Genomic DNA, 11,261 nt, shown 5'->3' on the forward strand with positions numbered 1-11,261 from the left:
TTGCTTTTCACTCTGTACAGGGTCTGAGGGTAGTTGTGTGTTGGAGAGCTTTAATTTACTCTCAAGGTTCAAAATTTTCTGATTTATTTCTTGTGTGAACCTGGAAATATCACACAATTTGCTATAAAAGGAAAATATGTTCCTAATACACTTTTTACATTTTCCAATTTCTTGGCTAGGTCAACCTGTCCTAAAATTATGTTATTAGCTATTTTATGATTGACTTTTCCTACAAACTTCTTTTTTGACCATTCCATTAGTTTTACATTAGTATCATGGTCTTCATTATTTACTTGGTCAACTATATCAGATAATTGCTCAAGTATTGGCCTGTTTGCATCTAGAGGTTGAAGACTAAACACATCCATGAATATATCTTTTATTTCATTCATTTCCTATATGTATTTGTAGTCTTTCCTCATTGCCTCTTGTCTCCTTCTCTTATCCAATGCACTCTGTATTTCATTCATCTTTTCCTCATTTAGAGTGCTTGAATCATAATAGGGTATTTTGACTTCTTCATCAAGCTCAAGAATACCATAATGGATGGTCTTGGCTACCCTAGTAGAACTTGAACTTGGTGTACTGACATGTAAGGTCATTATTTCAGTACTCTTCTTATTACTGGGTTTGGTGGGAGTTCCCGTTTTAGGTAATTCAACCAAAGTGTGTATTGCAGACTCCTCTTTATTTTGAGTTTCTTCCTTATCCTCTTCTTCTTGCTTTTCTTCTTCTTCTTGTGTCACTGCTACTGGAGGAGTACTTACTATCTGAACTGTTGTTCCTGTGACTACCTCTATTGTTGCACTCGGCTCCTGATGAGTTTGAGTAGCTAATCTTGGTGGTGACCGATGTGGTAGAAATGTAAGCCCAGTAGTTTGAATGATTTGAGGTGGTTCTTATGGTAACACCTTGGCTTCTTTGAGTTTATCTACTGACTTTTGAAGATTATCCACATTGACCAATATAGGACTTGTACACAATTGTTCTTGTAAAGTTGTTTGGTCAAGGATCTTAGTAAGATTTGCTGTAGTTAATGGATTGATGTTTTGACATGTGGTGTCAACAACATCCTTAATCTTTATGATTTTTGTAGGTGTGGTAGGTGAGTGAGACAGGCTAGGAGGTGAAGGATGTGTGTCTTGCACACTTTTTTGTTCATCAGTTCCTTTGTCTTCATCTTTTCCTTCCTCCTCTCTTTCTTTCTTATTTTCCTCTTCTTCAACCTTTTTCTCTTCTTCTATTTTCTCTTTTCTCCTCTTCCTTCGTTCTTCAGGGTTAGCAGTAGCTTCCTCTTTGTATACCTCTTCAAGAAAATCTTCAAATGTCTTGTACAAGTTTTTCCAAACTCTTGTTGTTCTCTGCACAACTTCTTCAATTTTGTTTTGCAGGATGGAGAATGCCCTATATTTAGGTGTAAACCTTTTGCTATGCCTTTTGACTGCTTGAGTTGCTTGTTCTTTTGTTAAATTGGGAAATAGGTTTGCTAGGGTTGATTCCCTCATCTCTTTCTCCATCTTTAGACAAAAATGCCATCAGTTTTCTATAGTTTTAGACAATTCCCTTGGCAATTGTCCATTAATGCATAGACTGACTCTTCTATGCTATTTTGTTCTTCTTTACTGAACTTATTGAAATCAATCTTTTTCATTCCATTTAAGTCTCCATTCTTAATCTTCTTACATAATGTATCAATTGAAGATTTAGGAGGACTTACCTTTTTAGTCTGATCTTCTTCATCAGTATCAGGTTGGGCCACATATCTTTTCCTTTTCTTTGGCTCTTCCTGTGCCTTTATTTTTTTCTTCTTTGTGGCTTCCTCTTTAGCCTTTTGAGTAGAGGCCCTTGTTGTAGCTCTGGTTGTTGGCTTCTTAGGCATTTGCACGACAACTTTCTTTGGTGAAGGCTGAGAAGTAGGAGGTGTCTTTGTTTTCCTTTTGATGACTCTGCCTCTGATGGGTGCTTCCTTGGTTTTTGCTTCCTCGGCACTCTCATCTTTCTCAAGTGGCTCTTGTATTGGCTCACCTTCTTCTTCTCCTTCACTAATCTCTTCTTCTTTACCTGCTGCACTTGTTTTTCCAACACCAAATTTCTTCTTTATCTACTTTACCAGCTTGTCCTTTTTCTTTACTGTTGAGGCTATCTTGACTTCTGTAACAACTCTTGATTTTGCAGTGTCATATGTTCCAAATACCTTGGCAGATTTGTCCATTTCCTCTGCAAGTAAAGCTATGATGACTGCAGAAGCTTGATTAACATCAAGCTCATATCCCAATGGTCTAAGCCATCTTATTCTTGGAAGGACTGCTTGAATGTAAGTGTAATCAATATCAACAAGAAAACATATGTCATTTATATGCTTTTCTACCAGTGAAACTGGTATTCTCATTTTGTTCTTCATTGCATTTTTGAAATCCTCAAAATAGATAGACATTTGATCATCAAAGCTATCTCCCATTTGTGCAATGAAATCATTAATTTGATCAACAATGGTTTTATTTTGACTCCAATTGAGTTTTCCAAATGAAGGGAATTCCTTCATTATATAGAAGAACATACAAACCAACACTGCACCAAATTTACACTGTGCTCCCTTGGACTTTCTAATAGCTCCAAGATTTTCATTGATATGTTGCAACAAGAGCTTTGCAAGGTCATAAGTGTGGTCTTTCTTTACAAGTTTATGTGCCACATCTACTACTATGCAGGGTACACTGTTTAACCTGTTGGATTGGTAAAACTTATGTGATATGATCCTTATAGAAAAGTCTAGAAGGGGATCAGCTATGGTGTCTATAGTCATGCCTCTATTGTTCAACTTTTCACCTGTGTTCTTCTCAATTGTTTCCTTCTTTTCACTTCTCAAAGTCTTTGGCCGATCTAGGGTTGAAAAACCAGTAACCCAATGAACCATCTTCTTAGTAATCTTGACTTGTACTTGTTCTAACTAGAATGATCCATCATGGATTCTACTGAGAATAATGCGTATCCACTCATTTTTGAATACGATTGGAAAAACTAGGGCTTTGGTTAAACCCTTCTTTTCTATGATAGAAAAATCATCTTTCGTAATACCATTTTCATAGATTTTGTCATAGGCATTAAAGATTTATAAATCTCCTATGGCTCCTATTTTACAATTATAGCATTTTTGCACATTCTAAACCATAAAAACTTTTTCAGGGATGGTGGACGGGGCACCGGTAGGATCGTTTTTGTATGCAACCTCTGGTATAGGTCTAAACTTAGGTTGCTTTACTTTGTTGCTGAAAAGTTGAATCTCATGGCTCATTTTCTCTTGGGTCATTTTTGAACTAGACGCCATTTATATCCGAACTAGGGTTTTAATGATTAAAGTAAATTTCTCAAATTGTAAAACTTGGCACTTGAAGGAAATACTTGGATAGATACTTAAATCGCTTGGGTAGACACTGAATTGCTGCAAATCACTGGTTGAAAGCTTGAAAGTTGCTCAGTCGTGCTCAAGGAAATCACTCTTCATTTTAATGGCTCAAGAATGAATCAATTTTTACTTTTAAGTGGCAAAAGAAACTTTTGCATTTAATGCATTTTAGTACCTACACCTATCACTCAGCTTCTGAATGTTTTTCAACTTCGCTTCCACTTGGCAACTATACTCGGTATCTACTTACTTTATTGATAACTTGGCATCCAAATTAGTTTCACTCAGCATCCAAAGACAACTCGACATCATTGTTCAAGTTTAGTCTTAGCATCTTATCTTATGGTTATTTCTTCTTTTCAGTGCTTCTTTGTCTTGGGACTGATGTATGATACAACTTTGTATCTCAGTCCCATATATCTCTCTTATGCTTAGATTGATGAAGTGTGATCACTTGACTTGTTAGGTGAAGTGATCCATTTGGTTGATGTACTAAACTCATCTTTCTTCTTCCAAGTTTTATTCATTTGTCCTCTTATGACATCAATCTTTTCTTTTCTTTTGTTGGCTTCAGTATTTGGTGCTTTAGACCTTGTAGGACAATTTTTGCTAGTATGACTAGTTTCTAAGCAATTGAAACATGTGGTTTGACTCAATCATCTTTTATAGTTCCCTTTGAAATGTGTTCTTATGCAATTATGGGGTATATGTCCATATTCCTGACAATAGTGACAATTGTACCTGGTGTTATAATCCCAATGGTAGTGACTTTTATTCCCTTTTGTTGATTGATTTGATGTCCACATAGGCTTTGATCTACATTCAAATGCCCTATGTCCATATTTTTTGCAATTATGACAATGTCCATCAAATCTTTGTGTTCTTGGGATTTTGTATCTACAATCTTGTGGCATATGTCCTTGCATGTTGCACTTGTGACAGTAACTCTTACTTTTGTGTGTGTTTGGCTGATTGATTCTTCTACTACTGCAAATATTAGCAGTATGTCCCTTTTTATTACAATAATGACAAGTGGGTTTAGAATTATTACCTTTGTCACTTCTTTGCTCAACACTCTTTGATGATTCACCAACTTAAGCGCTATTGTATCTGAGTCCTGATGTATCATGGGATGATCTTGGGAATTTGAACAATTTTTCAAAGTATTTTATGGCTTCACTTGACTTGTTGAGATTCTCTGCTGTCTCTTTTTCTATGTTCAATTCATTCTACAATTGTTCATTCTACATCCTCAAAGTAGAGATCTCAATATCTTTCATATTAAGTTCATGATGAAGATTCATCATTTGAGCAAGTGTATCCATCTGCATGTTTGAGACCCTTGTTAATTCAGTACATTTTTCTTCCAGTCTATTTGCAAGATTTCTTTTGTCATCTTCCATCATGATTCTGTCCTCAACTGCTCTTTTCTTTTGTTCAGTGATTTCACATAACATTATGGCCTATGATTCATGTTCCATCTTCTACTTGAACTTTGTTTTTCTCCATCAATTCTGTTATTGCTGCATCAAATTCTTTAGTGTCTCCATTGGCAAATACTTGTGTGGTATCAATCTCCTTGTAGTGTATGTCATTTTCAGCTATGGCTATCTCCTTTCTTCTTTTCAAAGATTTTCTTAATTCCACTCTAGCTTCCTCTACTTTTTGTAGAGTGAGATGCACATCTATCACCTGGTTTTCAATGATCTTTCCAAGTTTGAAAACTTCCATCCATCTTTAGATCTTTTTCTGCAAGCTATTAGGCTCCTTTTTGAGAGAAATTGGGCTCTGATACCAATTGTTGGAATATCTTATTGGAAAGAATGCTTTTGAGAGGGGGGGTGAATCAGAAGTACTAGCTTTCTAATAGTTTCAAGTCCTGAATAACATATCTTTAAAATGAACATGCATGCATATAAACATTGAGCAATCATGACAAACAAATATGCATCACTACATAACACTTGAGATTTTGGTAGCCCAGAAACCCTCCAGAATTAAGAAGGTAAAATTGGGGTGGGGATGATACCCACAAAATCACTGCAATAATAATGTTTAACCACTTATGATGGTCTGCCCTATTAAAGGCCTGCCTTGTCAAAGGCTTTACACTATATCAATAGTGACTTGGTTAAAGGATTTACAAACACTTTACATGAAGTGTTACCCTGTCAAAGGATTTAGTCACCTAGTTAAAGGATCTACAAAATAGCAACTAAGCTAACCTATCACCATAGGGTTTTCTTTCTAATACAATTGCTAGAGAGTATTAGGTATAATAAACCTAATAGCTTACAATCCTTTGATTGCTGAACATAGGCACTTCATCTGCTTTCTCTGATCTTGATCCTTTATGATCTGATACTCTTTTCTCTGAAAATTAGTTTTCCTTACACACCCTTGTCCATCCACTTCCATGCAATGAGATTTTGTCTTCCTTATAAAGACACTCAAAGACTTAGGGTTAGTTATGGATCTACGATCCATATTGAATCTCCATTTGCCACTTATTCCTTGCACTTTTATCATTGGTTGCATGCCTTCTCCATTTTTCTTATTGGCTGCATGAAGATTGCATAGGAAATATAAATGATTTGATCTTATCACTTAAATCCTTCAAGATTCCTCATATGTCGGCTATGAAAATGGTTTTCATCTGAGTTTGTGAAGTTTCAAACTCATATGTTGATTCTGAGTTACTCGGCACTTACTGCTTCCTGATGCTCGACACCTTCTGTAACTTGGCTCCTGTATATGCTCGGTACTTGGATCATGCTCGGTACCTGCAGTCACTTAGCACTTGATCTTCATTCGGCACCTAAAGACTGCTCGGTACTTGAAGATCACTCGGCACCTGATGAATTTCTTAACTCAGCACACACTGTGGCTCGACATACACAGTGTACTCGGCTTCAATGTAGAAAGTGGTTAAGTGTGTTGGCACTCAAGTGTCAAAACCATTTTTAGACTAACATTTATTTATGTAAGAGTTGGCTTACATGCTATTAGATCTAGATAATTGGTTAATGTGTGGACCTATACCAAAGGTTGCATAAGGTTTTATCATGTATTGTGTATTTTTTCATTAATTCATTGAGGGTGAGTCTCCTATTATTAGACATTGTAAACTCAAAGATGACCTATATGTCTTGAGGGTTATATGTGTAATATCATTGAATTTTAGAAGAGTTATTGAGAAATATTGATAGTCTCAAGTAGATAGTGATTGAGTAGATTCTTAAGAGTAGCGAATTTGACCTATAATCTCGAACATGTACTGGTCATAACTAAGAAAGCCTTACAACATGAAAAATTGTATGTGATTTGTCTTATAAATCAATATTCAGTTGTGTAACTATAAATATTTTGATAATAAAGTGAGTTTTTTTCAATTGTATCTTGTTATACTTATGTTGTGTTGTTATTGTTAGGGGCTTGGTCATCTTCTTTAAAGGTACACATGACTTGTACTACACCATTTGTGTAGCCTCCTTCAATCCAAATTTAATGAATTCATCTATATCATTTCTCATGAATTCATACTCATTTCTTTTATAAGAGAGGAATTTGTACCCCTCAATACCTTTTCTATAAACCTACTATGTCTTTGTGCATTTGTGAGGATTTGTAGGTCCAATTTTTTTTTTCTTGCCAATATTGTCAGACCTTTGATCCACTCATTTGAGCTCTCCTAATGATATTTCTCCATAAGAATTGTATTTCTAGCATGCATCTCGAATTGAAGGGTTGACACTCATATTTGAAGATGGTATTTTATAGATATCAACCTCGGTAGGGATATTGATGGATTTCTTATAATTTATCAGCGGTCCAAGTTCTTAACTAGTGATGGCATTTGTAGTCTTTGCATTCATCTTGGAGATTGTGGTTTATGACTATCTAGTTTACTATCAAAAAATATGAAATCATACATTTTACCTATAAATTTATCCCAGGGCTTCCCTTTGGGCCTCAAGCTTCACCATGTAGGCATTTGTGACCCCCTTACTATTTTCATGGATTGTTGGTGTCCATTTGTTAAATTTTTGGGTTCTATATATGGGTTTAGAATTACTCAATTTATGTTCATGACATTTTTAATCCATTTCACCTAGAATTTGTTTCCTAACATATGGTTCTTTTGGGTGATACCCCTATATTCTTGTTCCCTCTTCCACAATTTGGTTTACTTCTAAGAAAAAAATCAGAGATACATGCACAGCTTGAAAAGATATCTCTTGAGGTACCCAACTTGCAATATATTTACCATGTTTTGGGTGATGCCACTTGTATGATTGTCAAGGTTCTTCTAAATGGTTATATTGTTGGTGGTCATTCTCCTTCCCGTGGCCATTGTTGTGTTTATAGCTCCTTTGCTTGGCTTTTAAACATACATTGTACCCAAACTATTCATCACCAATCATATGATAATAAGGATTCCTCTCGTAGGTGGTCAAGTTCTCATCCTTGTTCTAGATGACACCTTGCTAGTGGTGTTCCTCTCGCTCCTTTAGGTTGACCTCATTTCGGTAGTTATTTTGGTTGGCCTACTTTGTCAAAGTGGTTTACTAGATTATCACTTAAAATTTCTTTACATAGGGAAGAAATTCAGAATGAAGAATGTAATGCAGATGGTTGGACTCTTCCAGACCTTTAGTCAGAGCCTACAAACAACTAGTGGGAGAAGGATGATAAAGACACTTCTCCTTTTGTTGATACTCCTTTGGCTGCATTGAGGTGTTGTGTTTGCGTTGTGTTGGTTGCGTACTCATTTTACTTATGTTTCAAGACACTGCATTTGTATTTACTTGTTTTCCGTTCTATAAACAAGGCCCATATGCTACTTTAGAAAAGTGATTTGTTTTTCCTGCCAAACATTATTTTTTTATTCTTATACACTTCATTATTTAACCTAATCTATGATTAGAAATTTTCATATATTAAAATAAATAAATAAATAAAACTGATAATAGAACTTCAAAACTAACAATACCTAATTAATTCAAATTATCGAACTATTATTATATTAAACATGACAAGCCACACAAAACAATTGCTAATTTATCATCCATTAACGTGGTGGATTACTTATAACTTCACCCATATTCATTAAATATAGTCTTTACCTCATCATCTCACCTCAAAATAATTGTAAAAACAAAATTTGCGGTTTTTAAGTGCAATCACATTCACAAAGTATACAGTTGACCCGCAAGAATAGTTCGTTTCTATATGGTCGTAGTCTACAGCAATACTTGAAATGGAGTAAAGTTAGACTGCCGGACATTCGAAGAGTTACAGATAGATATTTGGTGTCCTGTTTGCGGTGTTGTGTCAGATTCATACTTGATAAGACATTAACGACTGATGAACTTCAAAAAGCATATATATTATAAAAATGTAGACAACATTGTTTGCGACATCTGAGGATGCGAAATGGGGACGGTACCGCCGGGAGCGCCAGCGCAGCTTTGTATGGAACCCTAATTTTTTATATTTGCACAGCGTGTTGACTTTACATCCAGTTTTGAAATCCAAGCAACAATTCGCTACTCGATGCCATCGAGGACATATTCTAATCAGTCGTTGACATTGATCTACGGGAATCTATTAAAGCGCCTGTATCCTCAACAACATCTATTATCTGAACCAATCTCGCTGCTTCCGACGTAATTAGATATATCCTCTCTTATTGTCCGTTGTCAGTATGGATCCTCCAGAGGTGGAAATCCCTTCGTATTTCCTGTGCCCGATATCGATGCAGCTCATGGAAGACCCTGTTACGCTCTGCACCGGTGCCACCTACGACAGGCAGAGCATTGAGAAGTGGATGTTCGCAATGGGGAACAACACCTGCCCTCTCACAAAGCAACCCCTTCAGAAATCCGAGCTCACACCAAACCACACCCTTTGGCGGCTCATTCAACAGTGGTGCGATCTCAATTCTTCCAAGGGCGTTCACAGGATCTCCACGCCCCCGCCGCCATTGGACACCGATCAACTAAATAAATTGCTCCGCGACATAGAGTCGTCCTCGGCTTCGGGCTTTCAAGTGAAGGTGTTGAAGAAATTGAAATGTGTAGCCGGCGAGAGCGAGAGTAACAGACGGTTTATCGCCTTTTCCGACACGCCTGCTCTCTTGATCTCTCTTATTGAAAACCCTACCCCCGAAACGGACGAAGCCGGTTATTGCTATGAAATTGCTTCTGCCTGCGAGGAAGCGTTGGGGGTCCTTTATTCTCTTCCTTTGCGTGGCGAGACCTTAGATTCGCTTGCCACCGCCAGGTGTCTTGCCTCCGTGGCGTTTATTCTCAAGAGGGGCACCTGCAACGCTCGGTTTCACGCCGCCATGCTGTTGCAGAATCTCTCGAGGGAAGTCCTCGATCGGTTTGTTATGAATGCCAACGATGATTTAGTTGAAGGACTTTTGGAAGTGTTGACGGAGGAGGTGTGCCATCAGGCAACCATGGCCGCTCTGGAGGTGTTGACCGCAATGAGCTCCAGCAGCAGGAGCAGCAGGATAAAGGTGATCCAGGCTGGCGCCGTCTCCGCGTTGATTGAATCGCTTCCCGATCAGAGTCCCGAAAAGAAGAGCAGCTGCGAGAGGATGTTATGTCTTCTGGATGTGTTGTGTGGCTGTGCAGAAGGGAGGGCCGCCTTGGCCGACAACGCAATGGGCGTCCCTGCGGTGTCTAAGAAGATACTCAGAGTCTCCCACCTTGCAACGGAAAAGGCCGTTCGAATTTTGTGGTCTCTGTGTAAATGTTCTCCGTCTCCGCGAATATTGCAGGAAATGGTTGAGATCGGGGCAGTCATGAAGCTGTGCATGATTATGCACAGCGAGTGTACGGTCAAGACAAAGTTTAAGGCGAAAGAGATGCTCAGATTACACGATAAGTGCTGGAGGAGCTCGTCCTGTGTTCCTTTAATCATTTATCCGAAATCTGTTCAGTGAATGAGGCAGCGCGTAATAGTCAGGAATTCCTTTTACCTTTTCATGGAATTATATATGCTCGTGTATACAAGAAAATAAATGAATTGCATACGAGTAAGGTAAAAGTTTAAGGCCATATCGATTCGCAGAAGGCTTCCAGTGGGTCGCTGTATTCTCGGAATGGAGCAGCGGAACTAACGTTTGCAATACAGAGAGAAGATAAATTGGCAAACTACAACTACAACGGGATGAACTAGATGCAAAAATGAAAGCTTATTTCTTTAGGTACATTTTGTCTTGCTCAGATTTGATCTTTGGCTAACCTTAGAATTACATAAATTTGGCTTTTATAAGACACTGAATTGCATTCTGTTGCGTTTTTCATTGTAAAGTTTCCACAGTGCACTCCAATCAATTTACAAGGGTGGCATTATTTGATGTTGAGAAAATAATTATTGAACTATAAAATCTTGCACTATTGTAAGGAGAAAAGTGAAACCCTTTATTATAAATTCTAATATTTTGCAAGTCTTTATAATTTTTCATATTTTTTAAAATACGGTTGAAATTAGAATTGCCTGATCAGTTTGAGTTTTAGCTATACATTTTACTGTCATGTCTGTTTAGCATGTGTCTGATTCCATGTGCATGATTCAATTTAAATGTATCATTACTGTTATACAGTAGAGATTAAGAAAAGATTATTTATTCTTTTGAATATAATTTATGATTAGACATTTTTTGTTTAGCATTAGGTGGATTCAATATCTTAACAAATGAAATATGTTTTTAAATTGTATTCTTCAATGACTAATTAAAATAATTGGTGACACTTTCATTTTTATTATGATTGTTAACTAAATTATGAGACATGATCAAGGTGTACAAATGTCTTCAACTTTAATTGCATAGAATTTATCATAA

At 37.0% G+C, this 11,261-nt stretch overlaps 1 pseudogene; it reads left to right on the forward strand.

The window, feature by feature from the left end:
- Positions 1-9,110: 9,110 nt before the first annotated feature.
- LOC149531851 (E3 ubiquitin-protein ligase PUB23 pseudogene) lies at positions 9,111-10,358 on the forward strand (annotated as a pseudogene).
- Positions 10,359-11,261: the final 903 nt, after the last annotated feature.

The sequence above is a fragment of the Cupressus sempervirens genome, chromosome 11 (assembly GCF_028749045.1).
Source record: "Cupressus sempervirens isolate cs-2001-9-10 chromosome 11, ASM2874904v1, whole genome shotgun sequence".
In the NCBI taxonomy this organism is placed as follows: Eukaryota; Viridiplantae; Streptophyta; class Pinopsida; order Cupressales; family Cupressaceae; genus Cupressus; species Cupressus sempervirens.